The sequence below is a fragment of the Elephantulus edwardii genome, unplaced genomic scaffold, assembly GCF_000299155.1.
Source record: "Elephantulus edwardii isolate Elephantulus edwardi_28Jun2011 unplaced genomic scaffold, EleEdw1.0 scaffold00239, whole genome shotgun sequence".
NCBI lineage: Eukaryota > Metazoa > Chordata > Mammalia > Macroscelidea > Macroscelididae > Elephantulus > Elephantulus edwardii.
This window is the reverse complement of record NW_006399989.1, coordinates 746,963-756,205: the sequence shown is the minus strand read 5'-3', so window position 1 is coordinate 756,205 and position 9,243 is coordinate 746,963. Positions and strand designations below refer to the sequence as shown.

The window sequence follows — 9,243 nt, the reverse complement described above, 5'->3', positions numbered from 1 at the left end:
GTAAATGAAAGAGTATATAAAACACAATGTACATGCATAAAACATAATGCATGAGAATGATAAAATAATAAAAAATGAAAGGCAAAAAAAAAAAAAAATAAAAGATGCATTGTGTTAGGAAAGTCTGCTGTCAGAGACCTCTTCAAAGTACTTAAGGCAAAGATGTCAGTCTGGAGACTAAGGTGTGCCCGATACAGGCCATAGTCTTTGCAATCACTTGCTGTGCATCAGAGAGCTGGACAATGACTAGAGATGATAGAAGGAGAACTGATGCCTTTGAGCTGTGGTGCTGGAGAAGAGTATTGACTATAGCATGGACTGATAAAAGAACAAACAGGTTTGTCCTGCAAAGGGTGAAACCAGGCTGCTCCTTGGAGGTAAGTATTCTGAAGCTTTGTTTGACATACTTTGGAAGTGCTATAAGGAAGGACCAGTCCGAGAGGGACATCATGCTTGGGAGGGTGGAGGGATAGTGCAGGAGAGGAAGACTCTTGATGATATGGATTGATTCAGTGCCTGGGGTAATGGGGTCGGAGACTATAAGATTGACACAGGATAGAGCAGGGTTTAGGGTTGTTGTACATAGGGTCACTATGAGTCGCAGGCAACTCAACAATTCATTACTACAACAATAACAACAACAATGCTTGGGAATGGTTGTATGAAACACAACATGAATGAAGAATAGTGTGAAACACAATGTATACGAACTTTGCAAGTAAGCCTTCATAAAAGAAATCTAAAAACCAAAACAAACCCCAAACTTGGTAGACCTGTTTTTGTGTACCATAGAGTTGAAACTGACCCTTAGCTGACTCTCCAGTGGATTTTTAGAGGCAGTTAATCACACAGGAGAAGATATCCCATCCTTCTCCTGCAAAGCAGCTGGTGACCTGGAACCATGTACCTTTGGGATTGCAGCACAGCTTCTTGCCACCTAGTAGGTCACTTTAGTAAAGTGGCAGGATCCATGATCAATACACAAAAAACCAATCGGTTTTTTTCTACTGTAGCAAAGAAAACACAGAAAAGCAAACTGTGAAACAGTACCATAGCCAATCACAGATTGAGATTCTTGGAAACAAACCTAACTAGAGACACAAAAGGCCTTTATAAGAAAAACTATGTGATACACTGCAAGAAACAATAACAGATCTAAATAAATGGAGAAACATTCCCTGCTTATGGATAGGAAGATTTAACATCATGAAAATGACTAGCCTCCCAAAAGCAGTCAGCATGTTCAATGTAATTCCAATACAGATACCAAACTCATTTTTCAAAGAGATCAAAAAGTTAGTTGGCAAATTTGTTTGGAAAGGAGACTTCAAGTATGCAAAGATCTCCTGAAAAATAAAAATGAAGTGGGAGACATAGTACCCCCTGATCTCAAGACATACTATATAGTTGTAGTAACAAAAAATAGCATAGCATTGGTACAGTGACAGACATATAGACCAATAGAATAGAATAGAATTGAATTGAGAACCCAGAAATCAACCAAGGAATCAAACATTATCAAATGGGAAAACAACAACCCCTTTAGCAAATGATGCCAGCAAACTTGGAGTGCTACTTGCAGAAAATGGAAATAGAATCCACATACCACACCATACACAAAAATCAACCCCAGGTGTATGAGATATAGGGGGTAAAACCCTAACCTACAAAGATCATAGAGACAGAATGGAACCAAACTTAGAAACCCTAGCCTGTGGCATAATGGCATAATAAGCTTGCAACTATAGCCAGAAATACACAACCAGGAGAGAATAAAATCAATGAATAAAACCTTCTAAAAATCTAGTCCTGTGTGTATCAAAACCTTTTTCCAATAAGGTGAAAAGAAAACCTACAGAATGGAAAAAAGCATTTGCCAATGACATCTTAAGCTAGAGTCTAATGATGAAAGTTTGCAGAACACTATAGGGTCTCCACAAAACAAAACAAAACAGAACAACAGAACAAAACAAAAAGACTGATAACCCATTGCAAAATGGGCAAAAGACATGAAAAGATTCGTCACAAATGATATTTGGATGACAGACACATGAAAAAGTGTTCAAAATCACTTGCAATCAGAGAGTTGGAAATCAAAACAAGTAAATACTATCACATCTCTGTTGCAGTAAAGTTTAACAGTACAGCAAGCAATAAATATTGGAGAGGATGTGGAGAGACTGGAACTCTCAGGCACTACTGGTGAGATTGTAAAATAGTACAACAATCCTAGAAGGGAGTTTGGGATTTCCTTAAAAAGCTGAACATAGAAATCCCATATGACCCAGCTAAGAATACCCCAGGGAAATTAGAACTGAGACATGAACGGAGACATGTTCACCTATGTTCATAGCAGCATTATTTACACTAGCAGGAAAAGGGAAACAGCCCAAACACCCATCAACATGTGAATGGATTGAGAAACTGTGGTGCTTTCACATGATAGAACACTATGCAGCACTAAGAAATAACTTTTGTATAATACTATATAGCATGTGTGAATCTAGACAGTATTATGTTGAGTGAACTAATTCAGTCTCATAAGGTTAAATACTCCACTATTGTAAAAATAGAAGGATAACTAATAAGATGTGTATAAATGTCTAAAAGGGAAAAAGGAAAGGAAATCACTAGGATAGAAGAATTTGGTGGGCGGTTTGAGAGAGGGTGAAAAAATGGAAAAGATTCAATGAGGATTTGAAAAGACCATGTAATAATAGGCACAAATTAAAATGTATGTGAATGATTGTATGAAACTTATTATGAATGAAAAATTGCATAAAACACAATGTACAGGAATAATAAAAACTTTTCCAAAGAGAGAAAAACATAGAACTCCTACTATTAAACAAGTAAAAGACAAAAGGTCCATGTTTAAAAATAGGAAAAGGATCATAATAGATATTCACTAAAGGAGATATGCAAATAAACAATAATCAAACCAAATGATGTTCTGCATCTTTGCTTGTTATTGCTGTTGTTGGTTGTCAGTCTACCTCAGGACAAATGAAACATAACTCTTTGAGAGCAGAACATAACTGTTCTATAGGAATTTTTAATGATGTGACCTTTCTGGAGTAGGTGGGTAGGGTGATTTTCAAAGAGATTTCTGTTGTTGTTGCTGTTGTGTGATATCTTGGAGTGGGCTTTAACTCATATTGACATTATGTTAACAAAACTATGTTCATACCTGCACCATTCTAACAATCTCTATAATTATTAAGCTCATGTGCTCATTTGTGAAAATCTCATTGAGATTCTTATTCCCCGTCGTCTCTTGCTAAAATAAAACTTTTCTAAGCATGATGTCCTTTCCCAGAAACTGACATGTGCAGTTGGTGAGATTAAGTCTAATCATCCTCACATCTAAAGAACACTACACTTCTTCCAACAGATACCTATGTGATCTTTTGTTAGGTTGTTTCTAGATGCCATCCAGTCAAATGCAATTTATAGTGGCATTATAAACCAGAGATTGGAACCGTGCCCTATGTTGCATTATCTTCCTAATCTTCTCCATGCTCGAGTCCATTATTTCAATCACTGTGTCAATCCATTTTATTGAGGGTCTTAATATCTTTGACTCTTCAATTTCCACAACATGATTTATTTTTTCCAAGCACTGGTCCCTGCTGACAACATGGGAGACAAAGTTTCATCATCTATGGTGAACCTCTAAGGATCACCCTGGTTGTACCTCCTCCAAGATTTGTTTATCCTTTTAGCTGCCCATGGAATATTCAATACTCTTCTCCAAAATTTTAATTGAAAGACATCAATTGGGCAGCAGAGACGGTGGCAGTCATGATGGTTGTGTGGCTGGCTGGCTGACTTGCAGGGATAGGAGCAGGCCTGACACCCAGAATCTTGGTGGCCACTGCTCAAATGCTCCTTGTACCATGGCCACCTCTGCCACCTCCTCCAAGCATTTTGAGAAGCTTCATGAGCTCTTCTGCTGTAGACAGTGGGGGCCAAAAAGAAAAGGGGGTTACTCAGAGATTTTTCTGAAAAGCAACAAGAAGCAAATGAAATGCTGGCAGAGACAGAGGAAGAACTACGTTATGCACCCCTATCTTTCCATAAACTCATGATGTCCAAACTTCCAACCTACTAAAGACCTTGCTAAACTACATTGGGAAGTGACAAGTACACCTTTGACGGCCACCACTAGGAGCCGAGGAGACTTGAAATTTAGTACCTATGCTGTGGAGAACTAGCACATGAATCAACTACAGTCTCAAAAGGCACTGTTCCTACAAGGCACTGACAGCTTGAACCCAGCCATGGAGGATATTGAGCGTTCTCATCAGATTGCCACAGAGACTGAAGAGATTGTCTAGGAAATCCTAGAGGAGCTGGGGGAGCAATGAGACCAGCTGGAACATACCAAAAGCAGACTGGTAAACACAAACAAAAACAAAAACTTGCACAAAATTGGAAAGATTCTCTGGTCAATGTCCAGAAAAGTGGTGATATTATTGAAGCTCACCATCCTAAGATGCCAGGTTTATTACAAATTCTTTCTCAAACACTGGACTTCCTATTAAGATGGATTTATGGACCAGAACTTTGAGCCTCTGAATGAATAATAACAGGAACATGGAATAAACTGAGTTGCTGCTGTGGCCTAACAGTCCAAGGATGCAGTGTACAGCCAAATTGGGAGGTGGGAGAGAAGATGGAGAACAACTTAAATGTTAAGGAACATCAACAGGACCAGAATGATACACCAAGGTAACAAATGCTATTTATAATTTGGGGTGTTTTTTTTTAAAAAAAATAAATTCTTCTTTATTTTTCTTATTCACTGCTCAACTTTCAAATGCAGAGGAAGGAATTGAAAATACTGTGGTTTGGATCTGGATCACCTTATTCTTTAAATTGGCATGCTTGCTCTTTAACACTTTAAAGAGATCCTTCACAGCAGATTGTCCCAATGCAACACATCTTCTGAACTCTTAATGGCTGCTATGATAGGTATTGATAGTGGCTCCAAGTAAATGAAATAATTGACAACTTCAATCTTTTCTCCATCCATCATGAAGCTGCCTATTGGGACAATGGTGAAGACTTTTGTTTTCTTTCTTTTTTTTAGAATAGTTGCAAGTGAGTCTTTAATCTGACATCCTTGTCCATTAGCACTTAAAAGAGGTCCTTAATAGCATTATTTCCTATTGCATAATGTCTTTTTATTTTAAAAAACTCCTATTTTCTATTAGCTTGCATACAAAATTAATATACATCATGCTTTATACTTTCCTTCATTCATATTGTGCTTCATACAATAATTTCCATACATTCTGTTTCATAAAATGAATCACCATGGGGAAGGGAAGATGGCTACAGTGTAGAGTACAGTGTGAAGAGCCAGAGTGATAGCAAGCTGCATAGAGACGGGACACTAGAGAGTACTTCATGTTCCATAAAGACCGACCATCACAGCGTGACGTGAACAGTAGGAATTTGAAACAGAACTTTTGCTAACACGTTATTTTAAAAGCTATAAAAACTTAATGGCCTGTCATGCCGCGGTCCCATCGAGGACCCGGCAAAAGCTGGAACCCGCTAGCTGAGATGCTTTGGGACTCACCTGAAAGAAAAATGGTTGGTGGGGAAATTGGCTGAATTCTCTTAAGCCCCACTAAAACCTGGCGGGTCTGTTGCACAACAAGGACAATAGGAATTGAACCGTAACTTTTGTTGAAACTTTTAGTATTGGAACTGTAAGAACACAGCCGCCGTTGCACAGACTTGGCAAAAACTGGAAGCCACCAGATGAGTTTCTATGGGACCCATTTGAAAGGAGAAAACTTAGTGGAGAAATTGGCTTAATTCCCTTAAGCCCCACTAAGACCCAGTGGGTCTGTTGCGAGATGTGGACACTAGGAATTTGAATCAGAACTTTTGTTGAATTAGACTCGGAATGAGCACATAGCCTCAGCTGCATTCTGGGCCACATTTTGGTCCGCACTGCAGATCGGCAAAAGCCAGAAACTGCAAGCCGAGCTACTGAGGGACCCATCTGAAAGGGGTAGCCTTGGTAGGGAAATTGGCTGAATTCTCTAAAGCCCCACTAAGACCCAGTGGGTCTGTTGTGCAATGTGGATAGTAGGAATTTGAATAAGACCTTTTGTTGGATTAGAATTGGAACTGTATGAACACACAGCCTGGGTTGCACACTGGTCCACATTTCAGTGCGCACTTGGATCAGCAAAAGCCAGAAGCTGCTGGACCCATTGAAAGGGGAAAGCTTAGTGGGGAAATTGGCTGAATTTTTTTAAGCCCCACTAAGACCCAGTGGGTCTGTTGTGTGATGTGGACAATAGGAATTCTAATAAGAACTTTTATTGATACAAATAGTTTTAGGAACCACAGGATCTTAAACCCGTGCTGCTTTAAGGAAATTTGACTGAATCTTCACTGGTCCTGCTAGAGCCAGGACCCTGCTCAGGCAGGGGCCATTGGGTGAGGGCACTGGGTAGTGCCGCTGGGTAGGGGCCATTGAGTGAGAACTGCTGAGTGGGAGACAGACAGCTGGAATTTGATCAGGGACTTCAATCGTGAGCACATCTGTGCAGCTAAGGTCTGAGTGAGGTCTCTCAAGTGGTTGACCCACCCTGGTGATTATTTCACCCCCTGCCTGCCTCACCCCATTTGGCTCCACACCTGTGCCTACATGACCAGTCAATCAACCTGTCTTTAATCCAGAGCACCTGGATCTGACTTACCTACAAAAGGCTGCTCTCACAGGCTCTGAACTGACCTTTTCCTTGAGTCAGAAATTCAGAGAAATTGTCTTCAGATCAAGAATATATCAATGTCTTGAAGAAAACAAGCTACCCTACACATCACACACATGCAAAACAAGATGTTACCACCAAAGGAAGACACAGTATCAATGGATTTCCTAAAGCCAGAAAGCCTGATGGAACTTTCTGACACAGAATTTAAAAGAACAATGAATGAATATTTTCAGTGGATGAAAGACAAACTTTCGGGGAGCTCTAGTGGCCTAGTGGCAAGAAACCGCACTGCAATCCCAGAGGAACACGGTTCGAATCCACCAGACGCTCTGTCGGAGAAGGAGGCGCAATATCCTCCTGTACCAGTCAGATCTGATTTGACGGTACACGCACACAAAATAATAATAAAAAACAAAAAAAAAGAAAGACAAACTTGAAGAACTACAGGACACTACAAGCAAAAACCAGGAGGAGCTAAAAAAAAAACCCAAAAAACAAACAAACAAACAATCCAGAACAATGCAGATAAAACAAATGAGGCACTAGAGGCACTGGGAAAACAAGAAACCATGATACAAAATAGGAGGTCCAATGTTTCAGATGCTGTCAACATGATAGAGGGACACATAAGTAGAATTGAAGAGATAGAACACAGAACCAGTGAAAAAGAAGATATAATTGTCACCACTGATTTGCTAAAGCAAAAAGCAGAATCAAAAAGGGAGCAAAAAGAATAAAATCTAAGAATAATGTGGGAGACCATCAAGAGAAACAACATGCGTATCATTGTAATCCCAGAACAGGCAGAAGCAAGTAAAGACACTGAAAAAGCTGTGGAAGAATTACTAGAGGAAAACTTCCCAGGCATAATAAGAATGAGAGAATATATATTCAAGAAGCTGAGTGAACACCATATAGAATAACCCCAAAAGAAAAACACCAAGGCATATCATAGTTAAATTTGCCAGAACCAAAGATAAGGAGAGAATCCTGAAAGCAGTGAGAGAGAAACAAAGAGTAAACTACAAAGGAGAACAGACAAGATTAAGTGACGATTTCTCAGCAGAAACCATGCTTGCAAGAAGAGAGTGGAAAGACATATATCAAACACTCAAAGAATGCAACTGTCAACAAAGAATACTGTACCCAGCAAAATTATCCATCAAATATGAAGGAGAGATCAAGATATTCCCAGAAAAACAGAACCTAGGAGAGTTTGTAAAAACAAGACCAGCATTGCAAGAAACACTGAGAGATATCCTACTTACAGAGTTACCACAGACAGCAGCATGGACCAAAGTAACTAGCAACAACACCAAAAAGAATTCAACAAAATGATAGCAATAAAACCCTGCCTTTCAATAATCACACTGAATCTAAATGGTTTGAATGCACCATTGAAGAGAAGAAGAGTAGCAGATGGGATAAAAAAACCCCAAAATCCATCACTGTGCTGTCTACAAGAGACACACCTAAAAAGTGAATATAAAGAAAGACTAAAAATAAAAGGATGGGAAAAAATATGCCAACCAAACGGCAACCAGAAAAAAGCAGGAGTAGTAATATTAATCTCTGAGAAAATAAATTTCAAAGTAAAAACCATGACAAAGGACGAGGAAGGTCACTACATAATGATTAAAGGGTCAATAGAACAAGAGGACATAACAATAATAAATAACTATGCACCAAATGAAAGACCTGCAAAATATATTAAACAAACATTAACAAAACTGAAAAAGGAAATAGACAACACTATGACAGTAGTTGGAGACTTCAATACTCCTCTCTCAAGAAAAGATAGAACTACCAGGAAAACACTCAACAAAGATGCTCAAGAATTAAACTACACAATAAACAAACTTGACCTCATAGGTATTTATAGGCTAATGCACTCCCAAAAAACACAGTATACCTTCTTCTCCAATGTGCATGAAACATTCTCCAGGATAGATCACAATTTAGGTCACAAGGCAAGCATCAATAAATTAAAACCATAGAAATAATTAAAAGCATTTTCTCAGACCATAATGCTACAAAATTAGAAATTAATAACAAGAGGATAAAGGAGGGAAAAAAACATACATCTGGAAGCTGAACAACACCTTGTTTGAACATGACTGGGTACTAGAAGAAATAAAAAATGAAATTAAAAAGTTTCTTGAAACAAATGACAGTAAAAACACCACTAACTAAAACCTTTGGGAAACAGCCAAAGCAGTAATCAGAGGTCAATTTATAGCAATACGCAAGCACATCAAAAGACAGGAAAAACAGACTATTGACTCTCTAAACCAATATCTCCAGCAAATTGAAAAAGAACAGCAAGAAAACCCAACACCCTTTAAAAAAACTGAAATTATAAAAATTAGAGTAGAAATAAATGAAATAGAAACAGAAAAACAATTGAAACTATAAATAAAACTAGGAGTTGGTTCTTTGAAAAGGTCAATAAAATTGACAAACTACTAGCAAAACTAACAAAAGAAAAGACACAAATAAT

At 38.5% G+C, this 9,243-nt stretch overlaps 1 pseudogene; it reads left to right on the top strand.

The window, feature by feature from the left end:
• The first annotated feature begins 3,899 nt into the window (after positions 1 to 3,899).
• LOC102876419 lies at positions 3,900 to 4,547 on the top strand (annotated as a pseudogene).
• Positions 4,548 to 9,243: the final 4,696 nt, after the last annotated feature.